Genomic DNA, 12,680 nt, shown 5'->3' on the forward strand with positions numbered 1-12,680 from the left:
CTGGGCTCCATCCCAAATATTTGACAATTTCTGAGGGTTGGGGGCCCAGGCACAGGAATTATTTTAAAGCACCCAAGTGATTCTAATGTGTAGCCAGGGTTGAGAACCTCTGTATCTAGTCTAAAGAGACCTCTGTCAGGTTAGAGGATGCTATGCCAGTGTCCTGAAAGATATTTGATAGGATAGGTTTCTCTTTACTTTTAGTATCACAGAAAATTAGAGTAGAAGGTATCTAATAGGACTAAGGTTTTTCAACTTAGAATGTCTGCATTGTTCTAACAGGGACAAAAAAGTGTCAAGAAAGGAAATTTCCAGACCAGACTGGAGAAAAATGGTGCAAAGTTAACACCACTTCCCAGTCAGATCCATGCAGATCCTACCAATCTTTCAGCACTAACAAATCCCTAAACCCTCCTTCCACTCTTCATTTCTGTCCTCCAGCTTCTCCAAACTTGCCTTTCTGTGTTCAAATTCCTGCCCTCAACAGGGGTCTGAAAGCTCTTTTTTTTTTTTTAAGTTCAAATGCATTTCTTTTAAATTTATGCATATACTTTTTTAATAGATCTTTATTGGAATATAATTGCTTCACAATACTGTGTTAGCTTCTGCTGTACAACAAAGTGAATCAGCCATATGCATACGTATATCCCCATATCCCTTTCCTCTTGAGCCTCCCTCTCACCCTCCCTATCCCCTCTAGGTCATTGCAAAGCACAGAGCTGATCTCCCTGTGCTATGCAGCAGCTTCCCACTAGCTATTTTAAATCTGGTAGTGTATATATATCACTGCTACTCTCATTCCATAGACCATTTTTCTCTCAACCAGCTCTTATACCAGGTCTCTGCAAAGGCTTTTAAGTTATAAATTGAACTCCTAAAAGCTCATTCCTTTCTACAGATGTTCTGCTGCCATCTCATCCTAACTGCAATTTGGATTTTCCTTAGCCACACACTTCCCTAAAAAGCATCTCCAAAGGAGACCACTACTCCTATTCTCACCCTTTGAGTTACAATTCACATACTTATTGCACTGCACTGAAGCTTTCAGATAATTACAGGGCTCTCATCTCTCAGTGAGTGAAATTTTCTGATTTAAATTGCACACCCATCATCTCAACATTGTGTTCAACTGATCTCTTCCCTAAAACTTTGTTTAACTCAACATATACTGAGCATCTTTAAAAAGCTAGGTACCAGTTATGTAAATAAGCATAATAGGATTTAAATTCTTTTTCTTTGAGTTTAATTTTATTTTAATACAGCAGGTTCTTATTAGTTATCTATTTTATACATATTAGTATATATATATATGTCAATCCCAATCTCCCAATTCATCCCACCACGACCACACCACCACTTTCGTCCTTTGGTGTCCATATGTTTATTCTCTACATCTGTGTCTCTATTTCTGCCTTGCAAACCAGTTGATCTGTACCATTATTCTAGATTCCACATATATGTGTTAACATTTGTTTTTCTCTTTCTGACTTACTTCACTCTGTATGACAGTCTCTAGGACCATCCACATCTCTAAAAAAGACCCAATTTTGTTCCTTTTTATGGATGAGTAATATTCCATTCTATATATGTACCACAACTTCTTTATCCATTCATCTGTCGATGGGCATTCATCTGTCGATGTCCTGGCTATTGTAAATAGAACTGCAATGAACATTTTGATACATGACTCTTTTTGAATTATGGCCTTCTCAGGGTATATGTCCAGTACTGGGATTGCTGGGTCTTATGGTACTTCTGTTTTTAGTTTTTAAGGAATCTCCATACTGTCCTGCATAGCAGCTGTATCATTTTATATTCCCACCAACAGTGCAAGAGGGTTCTCTTTTCTCCACATCCTCTCCAGCATTTATTGTTTGTAGATTTTTTTTAACATCTTGATTGGAGTATAATTGCTTTACAATGGTGTGTTACTTTCTGCTTTATAACAAAGTGAATCAGTAATACATACGCTTATGTTCCCTTATCTCTTCCCTCTTGCGTTTCCCTCCCTCCCCCCCTCCCTATCCCACCCCTCTAGATGGTCACAGACCAATGAGCTGATTTCCCTGTGCTATGGGATGCTTCCCACTAGCTATCTATTTTATTTTGGTAGTGTATATATGTCCAGGCCACTCTCTCACTTTGTCACAGCTTACCCTTCCCCCTCCCCATATCCTCAAGTCCATTCTCTAGTAGGTCTGTGTCTTTATGCCCATCTTACCCCTAAGTTCTTCATGACCTTTTTTTCTTTTTTGATTCCATATATATGTGTTAGCATACAGTATTTGTTTTTCTCCTTCTGACTTACTTCACTCTGTATGACAGACTCTATGTCCATCCACCTCACTACAAATAACTCAGCTTCGTTTCTTTTTACGGCTGAGTAATATTCCATTGTGTATATATGCCACATCTTCTTTATCCATTCATCTGTTCATGGACACTTAGGTTGCTTCCATGTCCTGGCTATTGTAAATAGAGCTGCAGTGAACATTGTGGTACATGACTCTTTTTGAATTATGGTTTCCTCAGGGTACATGCCCAGTAGTAGGATTGCTGGGTCATATGGTAGTTCTATTTTTAGTTTTTTAAGGAACTTGCATACTGTTCTGCATAGTGGCTCTATCATTTTACATTCCCACCAACAGTGCAAGAGGTTTCCCTTTTCTCCACATCCTCTACAGCATTTATTGTTTGTAGATTTTTTGATGATGGCTATTCTGAATGGTATGAGTTGATACCTCATTGTAGCTTTGATTTGCATTTCTCTAATGATTAGTGATGTTGAGCATCCTTTCATGTGATTGTTGGCAATCTGTATATCTTCTTTGGAGAAATGTCTGTTTAGGTCTTCTGCCCATTTTTTGACTGGATTGTTTGTTTTTTTAAATACTGAACTGCATGAGTTGTTTATATAATTTGGAGATTAATGCTTTGTCCGTTCATTCATTTGCAAATACTATCTCCCATTCTGAGGGTTGTCTTTTCAACTTGTTTATACTTTCCTTTGCTGTGCAAAAGCTTGGAAGTTTCATTAGGTCCCTTTTGCTCATTTTTGTTTTTATTTCCCTTACTCTGGGAGGAGGGTCAAAAAAGATCTTGCTGTGATTTATGTCAAACAGTGTTCTTCCTATGTTTTCTTCTAAGAGTTTTATACTGTCTGATCTTACATTTAGGTCTTTAATCCATTTTGAGTTTATTTTTGTGTATGGTGTTAGGGAGTGTTCTAATTTCGTTTTTTTACATGTAGCTTCCAGTTTTCCCAGCACCACTTATTGAAGAGACTCTCTCTTCTCCATTGTATATTCTTGCCTCCTTTGTCATAGATTAGTTGACCATAGGTGCGTGCATTTATCTCTGGGCTTTCTATCGTGTTCCATTGATCTATATTTCTGTTTTTGTACCAGTACCATACTGTCTTGATTACTGTAACTTTGTAGTAGAGTCTGAAGTCAATGAGTCTGATTCCTCCAGCTCTGGTTTTTTCCCTCAAGATTGTTTTGGCTATTTGGGGTCTTTTGCATCTCCCTACAAATTTTAAGATTTTTTTTTGTTTTGGTTCTGTAAAAAGTGCCATTGGTAACTTGATAGGGATTGCATTGAATCTGCAGATTGCTTTGGGTAGTATAGTCATTTTCACAATATTGATTCTTCCAATCCAAGATCATGGTATATCTCTCCATCTCTTTGTGTCATCTTTAATTTCTTTCATCAGTGTCTTATAGTTTTCTGAGCAGAGCTCTTTGACCTCCTTAGGTAGGTTTATTCCTGTGTATTGTATTCTTTTTGTTGTAGGGATGAATGGGATTGTTTCCTTAATTTCTTTTTCTGACCTTTCATTGCTAGTGTATAGGAATTCAAGTGATTACTGTGCATTAATTTTGTATCCTGCAATTTTACCAAATTCATTGATTAGCTCTAGTACTTGTCTGGTGGCATCTTTAGGATTATCTACATATATTATCATGTCATCTGTGAAGAGTGAGAGTTTTACAACTTCTTTTCCAATTTGGATTTCTTTTATTTCTTTTTCTTCTCTGATTTCTCACACTAGGACTTCCAAAACTATGTTGAATAATAATGGAGAGAGTAGACATCCTTTTCTTGTTCCTGATCTTAGAGGAAATGCTTTCAGTGTTTCACCATTGAGAATGATGTTTTCTGTGGGTTTGTAGCATATGGCCTTTATTATGTTGTGGTAAGTTCACCTCTTTGCCCAAATTCTGGAGAGTTTTTATCGTAAATCGGTGTTGAATTTTGTCAAAAGCTTTTTCTGCATCTATTGAGATGATTATATGGTTTTTATTCCTCAATTTGTTAATATGGTGTATCCCATTGATTGATTTACATATATTGAAGAATCCTTGCATCTCTGGGATAAATTTCACTTGATCATGGTGTATGATCCTTTTAATGTGCTGTTGGATTCTGTTTGCTAGTATTTTGTTGAGGAATTTTGCATCCATATTCATCAGTGTTATTGGTTTGTAATTTTCTTTTTTTGTAGTATCTTTGCCTGGTTTTGGCATCAGGGTGATGGTGGCCTCGTAGAATGAGTTTAGGAGTGTTCCTTCCTTGGCAATTTTTTGGAAGAGTTTGAGAAGGATGGGTGTTAGTTCTTCTCTAAATGTTTGATAAAATTCAACTGTGTAGCCATCTTGTCCTGTACTTTTGTTTGTTGGAAGATTTTTAATCACAGTTTCAATTTCATTACTTGTGATTGGTCTGTTCAAATTTTCTATTTCTTCCTGGTTCAGTCTTGGAAGGTTATAACTTTCTAAGAATTTGTCCATTTCTTGCACGTTGTCCATTTTATTCGCATAGAGTTGCTTGTAGTAGTCTCTTAATATGCTTTGTATTTCTGAGCTGTCCATTGTAACTTCTCCTTTTTCATTTCTAATTTTATTGATTTGAGTCCTCTCCCTCTTTTTCTTGATGAGTCTGGCTAAAGGTTTATTAATTTCGATTTTCTTCTCAAGAAACAGCTTTTAGTTTTATTGATCTTTGCTAGAGTTTTCTTTGTTTCTATTTCATTTATTTTGACTCTGATCTTTATGATTTCTTTCCTTCTACTAATTTAGGATTTTGTTTGTTCTTCTTTCTCTAGCTCCTTTAGGTGTAAGGTTCAGTTGTTTATTTGAGATTTTTCTTATTTCTTGAGGTAGGATTGCATTGCTATAAACTTCCCTCTTAGAACTGCTTTTGCTGCATCCCAAAGGTTTTGGATCCTTGTGTTTTAATTTTCCTTTGTCTCTAGTTACTTTTGATTTCCTCTTTGATTTCTTCAGTGATCCTTTGCGTATTTAGTAACGTATTGTTTAGCTTCCATGTGTTTGTGGTTTTTACGGGTTTTTTTCCCTTTAGTTTATTTCTAATCTCATAGCACTGTGGTTGGAAATGATGCTTGATACCATTTCAATTTTCTTAAATTTACAGAGGCTTGATTTGTGACCCAAGATGTGATCTATCCTGGAGAATGTTCCATGTGCACTTGAGAAGAAAGTGTAATCTGCTATTTTCGGATGGAATGTCCTATAAATATCAGTTAAATCTATCTGGTCTATTGTGTCATTTAAAGCTTGTGCTTCCTTATTAATTTTCTGTTTGGATGATATGTCCATTGGTGCATGTGAGGTGTTCTAGTCCCCCACTATTATTGTGTTACTGTCTATTTCCTCATTTATAGCTGTTAGCATTTGCCTTATGTATTGAGGTGCTTCTATGTTGGGTGCATAAATATTTATAATTGTTATATCTTCCTCTTGGTTTGATCCCTTGATCATTATGTATGGTCCTTCCTTGTCTCTTGTAACATTCTTTATTTTAAAGTCTATTTGATCTGATATGAGTATTGCTACTCCAGCTTTCTTTTGATTTCCATTTGCATGGAATGTCTTTTTCCATCCCCTCACTTTCAGTCTGCATGTGTCCCTAGGTCTGAATTGTGTCTCTTGTAGACAGCATATATATGTGTCTTGTTTCTGTATCCATTCAGTGAGCCTGTGACTTTTGGTTGGAGCATTTAATCTATCTACATTTAAGGTGATTATAGATATGTATGTTCCTGTTACTATTTTCTTAACTGTTTTGCATTTGTTTCTGTAGGTCCTTTTCTTCTCTTGTGTTTCCCACTTAGAGAAGCTCCTTTAGCATTTGTTGTTGAGCTGGTTGGTGGTGCTGAATTTTCTTAACTTTTGCTTGTCTGTAAAGCTTTTGCTTTCTCCATCAAATCTGAATGGGATCCTTTCTGGGTAGAGTAATCTTGTTTGTATGTTCTTCCCTTTCATCACTTTAAATTTATCATGTCACTCCCTTCTGGCTTGTAGAATTTCTGCTGAGAAATCAGCTGTTATCCTTATGGAAGTTCCCTTGTATGTTATTTGTCAGTTTTCCCTTGTTGCTTTTAATAATTTTTCTTTGTCTTTAATTTTTGTCAGTTTGGTTCTATGTATCTCGGCGTGATTTTCCTTGGGTTTATACTGTATGGGACTCTGCACTTTCTGAACTATTTCCTTTCCCACCTTAGGGAAGTTTTCAACTATAATCTCTTCAAATATTTTCTTGGGTACTTTCTCTCTCTCTTCTCCTTCTAGGACCCCTATAATGCAAATGTTTGTGTGTTTAATGTGGTCCCAGAAGTCTCTTAGGATGACTTCATTTCTTTGCATTCTTTTTCTTTATTCTGTTCCACAACAGTGAATTCCACCATTCTGTCTTCCAGGTCACTTATCTGTTCTGCAGCCTCAGTTATTCTGCTATTGATTTCTTCTAGTGTATTTTTCATTTCAGTTATTGTATTGTTCATCTCTGTTTGTTTGTTCTTTTATTCTAGGTCTTTGTTAAACATTTCTTGCATCTTCTCAATCTTTGCCTCCATTCTTTTTCCAAGGTCCTGGATCACCTACCATTATTCTAAACTTTTTTTCTGGAAGGTTGCCTATCTCCACTTCATTTAGTTTTTTTTTTTTTTTTTTTTTTATCTTGTTCATTCATCTGGTACATAGTCCTCTGCCTTTTCATTTTTTCTATCTTTCTGTGAATGTGGTTTTCATTCCACAGGCTGCAGGATTGCAGTTCTTCTTGCTTCTGCTGTCTGCCCTCTGGTGAAAGAGGCTATCTAAGAAGCTTGTGCAAGCTTCCTTTTGGGAGGGACTGGTGGTGAGTAGAGCTGGGTGTTGCTCTGGTGGGCAGAGCTCAGTAAAACTTTAATCTGCTTGTCTGCTGATGGGTGGGGTTGAGTTCCCTCCCTGTTGGTTTTTTGACCTGAGGTGACTCAGCACTGGAGACTCCAGGCTGTTTGACGGGGTTAATGGCAGACTCCAGGAGGGCTCATGCCAAGGAGTACCTCCAAGAACTTCTGATGCCAGTGTCCTTGTCCCCACAGTGAGCCAGTCACTCCTCTCCTCTGCAGGAGACTCTCCAACACTAGTAGGTAGGTCTGGTTCAGTCTCCTATAGGGTCACTGCTCCTTCCCCCTGGGTCCTGATATGCACACTACTTTGTGTGTGCCTTCCAATAGTGGAGTCTCTGTTTCCCCCAGTCCTGTTGAAGTCCTGCAATCAAATCCCTACTAGACTTCAAAGTCTAATTCTCTGGGAATTCCCCCTCCTGTTGCCAGACCCCCAGGTTGGGAAGCCTGACTTGGGGCTCAAAACCTTCACTCCAGTGGGTGGACTTCTGTTGTATAATTGTTTTCCAGTTTGTGAGTCACCCACCCAGTGGTTATGGGATTTGATTTTATTGTGGTTGTGCCCCTCCTACCATCTCATTGTGGCTTCTCCTTTGTCTTTGGATGTGGGGTATCCTTTTTAGTGAGTTTCAGTGTCTTCCTGTCAATGATTGTTCAGCAGTTAGTTGTGATTCCAGTGCTCTCACAAGAGGGAATGAGCACACATCTTTCTACTCTGCATTCTTGAACCAATCTCAAGATTTATATTCTTAATGATAGGGAAGGAAACTGAATCTCAGTGAGGTATGATTTGTCAAGTAAATGAGATGGAGAGGCAGAATCTGAGCTTAGATCTGTTCGACTGCAGAGTGCAAGCTCTTGATATCAGTTTATTTTTAAATTAGTTATTTATTTATCATTAAATATTTCAGAAATACATAAGATTTTGTAGACAGATAAGTTAGGGAGTGTCAAGAGGAAGAGAACCAGATACAGTTTTCTTGACATAAGAGAAATTTAGGCCTAAGGCACTTTGTGAAACAAGCCTGGCCACAATGCCCACCATACAGAAGAACAGGTCTCAGTAGTTAATGAATTTAAGGGAACAAAAGAATGTAAGAACAAACAGCTATTACCAATCCAGGAAAATAATGTAATCATATCAGAGACAATAAATCAGTCACAAGGACTTCCAGTTGTTTTTCAAAGGTAAAGGTTAGCCTGAAGCACATTCTTGAGCTGTTTTGAAGGGTTTAGACCCTCTTGAGTATTCAACCACCAGAGTAACTGGAGCCAGAATTGATAATCCTGATCTTTGCTGGTCTTTGGGACTTCAATCAACTAGGGCCTGGACTATGTCAATCTAGAATGACCTTGGCCTCAGTTCTATTCTGACATCTCCTCTTCACCATGCAAGCACAGGTAGGACTCACTCTACCTGGATGACTATACCCACCCCTCAAGAATATGCATGCACTCTTATCTTAAAACTTCCCCAATTTTGCTGTTTGGAGAGGCACGGCTTTAGAAAATATCCCCAGTGTTCTCCTTACTTGTTGCAAGTAATAAAATACTTCCTTCTCCTGTTCTTTGACTTGGTTGTGCATTTGACTTGACACCCACCAAGAGGTAAACCCAGTTTTCAGGTAACAGTATAACATGTAATAGAATGAACATCTGAGTACTGGCCACTTTGCTTAAGAAATACAATATTAAAAATACAGTTGAAAGCCCTATAGATACCAGTCTAATTGCATTTGCATCACTCATCTTCCTTCCCCAAAGCTGACAACAGATAGAGCTGGAGTTGGAATAGCTCTTCAGAGTTGTCTCCAATTGAGATAAGAGGCCAGGCTTTTGTACCCCTGCATTTTTTCAAGTTCTCATGAAATATGTATGCAATTTAACTTTATATAAGGCCTTAAAGTGACTTATATTGTGGATCTATTTCTTCATGCACTATAAAATAACAAACTAGGAAGTCATTGGTGGGGGGGGTGACTTTTTCTGGAGAAACCTGAGGCAGCATGGTTTGACAGAATGTTAATTTCTTTGGGATTTTCCAGAACACAATAAGAGTGTAAATTTTAGTTTTAAACCTGTGTGGGGCTAGATCTTGGAATTTTAATGTTCTTACATGTTCTTAAGCTGATGCTTATAAAGAATTATGGAATAGTTTGAAAACCACTGCCATAATAGTGAAGCATCCAATTAATTCAGAAGAAAGTACCTCATTCCTAACCCTTTTAAAGTTTGATGAATTTCCCAGGAGGGATAAAAATGAAGCATAACATCACTTCATTTGACTCCCACCCATAAAATTCCATGAATTCAATGTGCTCCTTTGAGATTTAGTATAGTCAGCATGCTTTTCAGTCTAATCTAAGAGTGGTCCTTGAAGAACTTGTTTTCATGCCTGGGGTCACTGAGATAGATGTCCTTCCACATCCCTTCATTCTCATGGATCAAAAAATCCCATTAATAAGGATCTAGCCTACAATTTGAGTACAGATATATATCTCTGTTGGAATAAATGTGCTTCAGGGAGGACAGACAATGAAATTCCCAAGGAAAATTGTTCTAAGACAAGAAGTTTGAGTGTCTGGACTAAGTGGCAAGAACAGAATATAAAGTAGCTGGTAGGTCCAGCTGTGGTATGAGGTGGGCCCGGCTGTCTGACTCTCTTGATCTAGTCCCCTCTCCACCCCCGTACCCCAGAGCACCTGTGTGCCATGAGAAACAAGATCACCAGCTGAAAAGAACCATGTCCCAGGTGCCCATCAGATTTGCTGTGGTTGACCCCTCTGAAAGAGCTGGCAATGATAACAGAAGCATGGTGGAGAGGGAGGGAGTCCTCAAGATAAGTGGTCTGGATGGGGCAGCAGTGAAGCTATCAGCCTGCCATCCTCATTCATGTGGGAACACACCCTCATGCCTCACCCCTGTCCTCATCTCAGACGTTCATGACCCTTCCCTGGTGCTTTTGGAAGAAGTAACTAGTGTGGATACTCCAGGAAATGAGTGAATATCATTCTGTTTGGGCTTGTGTCATTCAGATTTTGTGGAACATTTTACTCACTAGTGAATTAAACCTGGAACATACTGGCTAACATTTAATCCAAGATTATTCTGAATTCTTTTGCAGTCTCCACATATATCAAATTTGAAATCACTACCCCTAGGAAATGTTAAGGCTAGTGGAAATAAAGTCATCTATTGTGCTCTTTCCCAACCTACAGCTTCTCTCCATCTTCAGGCACTGTCATCTTCTGTTCTATTAGATGAGAGTTGTTTTTCTTCTCCTTTTCAGGAGGACAGTCCCTCTTGTCATGCTTTCCCATTTGCCTCCTTTAGGATTTTTTCTATTAATAATTCCCTTTCTCTCACACATTAAATTTTTCTGTTCTTTTCTGGCAATTTTCCTCTGCTAATACATATGTTTAAGCCTATAGATCCTAAAAGCAAACAAAAGACCAAAATGCAAAGCTTCATCCACTCATAGAGTAGGAGTTCCTTGGATACTGGTGAAACCAAGCAGGACCCTGTGGGGTTCCTGGGCATGGAAGCCTTTCAAACAGTTGCTAATCAGTGAAGTGAAGTGATGAAGAGACATGGGAGGAGCAGCCAAGAAATAATAGTGCAGCCTTGGGGTAGGGTCCTGGTTCTGCTTCAAGGGATACACATAACAATATCTTTGAGCTCTTTACAGAACTAAAATCCCCAACAAATGGAAGGTGTTAGCATTCTTCATTCCAGAGAAGATCATAGTTTGATAACCTCGAGAAGTTCATCAAGAGACCACCTGAGGCCAGATTAAAGTAGTGCAGGCCCTGCACACACCCTAATCCTTACCAGCAACCCCACACTTGAACCATTGCTATAAAACTCTTCACCAAATCCTCCCAAGTTGGGACACACAGTTTTTGAGGGGCACGAGCCCCCTGTATCCCCCTTTGCCTGGCAAAGCAATAAAGCTTTTCTACTTCACCCAAAATTCTGTCTCCAAGATTCAATTCGGCACCAGTGCACAGAGGCCGAGTTTTTGGCATCACTGGTTACCACTTCGTTATTCATTCTCCCTATGGTTTCCCTTCTTAAAAAGACTAGGGAGGGACTCCATCCCAGTCATATGCCACAGGGTAAAGTGAAGGATTCAAAGTGTTCATGCCTTTTATCCACAGTTGTGATAAAACACAGAGTCACCAAAGCCAAGGGTTGGTCCAGGAATTAATTGGAGTGCATACCAGGAAGAAATCCAATAGCCAGTTTCCCAAATTTGAAAGATGCCATTCTAAAGTAGAGGTAAGTTCAAATGGGTACCAGCCAGAGAACCCAGATGGTCCTGAGAGTGAAGTTCAGGAGAACAGCAGTAATTCTGGAGCCAGCGTGGAGCTACTAATGCATGTGATTTGTCCCTGGTGTCCAGGTTTTCAGGTGCCCATCTAAAATCATTAAAGGTAAAACAAGAAGTAGACAAGAAAGGGAATATTGGAACTTGAACTTTGGGGTTTTGTTGCTATTTCCATTTTTCTGCTAAGAAAGACTCAAGTCCAAGACTCAGGTAGTCCAAATTCGCATGTGCATGTATCAGCTGATTTATTGACAGGCATGTGGATGGCAAGCAAGAGGGTTGGCTACAGGTTAATCCTGACTATTAATGAGTCCTATATTTTAATTTTTTTCTTAACCTTTTTATCTAGATCTTCTCTCTAGAATCAAGATGAATTTTCCTTTAACCTGCTCAGTGCCCTAATGGTTACATTTTGTAAAATTCCTCCCTTTATTGCCCAGAAGATATGAATGAAAAGGATTCACAAGTGCTAACATCATTGAAAATGTGAATTCTGAGAAGAGGAGGGATACCAGAGGCCTGATTCTCTCAATGAAAACTATTATAAATATCCCTAAAAAGAAAAACATTAAGATTTAAACAAGCAAACACATATATGGCAATAGCATCCAAATTCTACTTGGGGTAAGATCTTATGTAGGAATAATTTTAGTTCTGAAGGCTGCTTTAGTCTAGGAAAAACAACTGAATCTACATACCTCCTCTTTTTATTTCAAAGAGATAATCTCTATTTTTCCCTCGTCAAAACTTTCAACAAGCCACTGTTCTTCTAAACATACTTACCTGTCAGCAGCGAGCTTTGATTCCTGTGGTGTTGATCTTCAGCTCAGACACGAGCTTATTTCTGAAAAACAAAAGTACATGTTAGTGCATCTTAGCTGCCAGAGTTCCTGCTCATTTCCTCTGAAAGCACAGATTCCTCACCTCTGAGCAACAGCCTCACTCTCAGCAGGCCTTATTATTCAAAATGCATAAAATCTCCTCTTCCATTATCACAAAACTGCTTGCAGAAAAACAGACATTTTTAACTTGCCAGTTCCTTCACAGCCCCACTCAGCTTTCTCTGCTGGTGGCGACTGAAAAACTCCTTGGTGAGACCAAGGTCGGAGTCTGTTAATGTCGCTGTTGGGGGGGCTCTTCGGAGCACCTGTTACCAGGTGT

The sequence above is a fragment of the Delphinapterus leucas genome, chromosome 8 (assembly GCF_059928025.1).
Source record: "Delphinapterus leucas isolate spDelLeu-1000000601 "Yukka" chromosome 8, BTC_Dleu_Yukka2, whole genome shotgun sequence".
Lineage (NCBI taxonomy): Eukaryota > Metazoa > Chordata > Mammalia > Artiodactyla > Monodontidae > Delphinapterus > Delphinapterus leucas.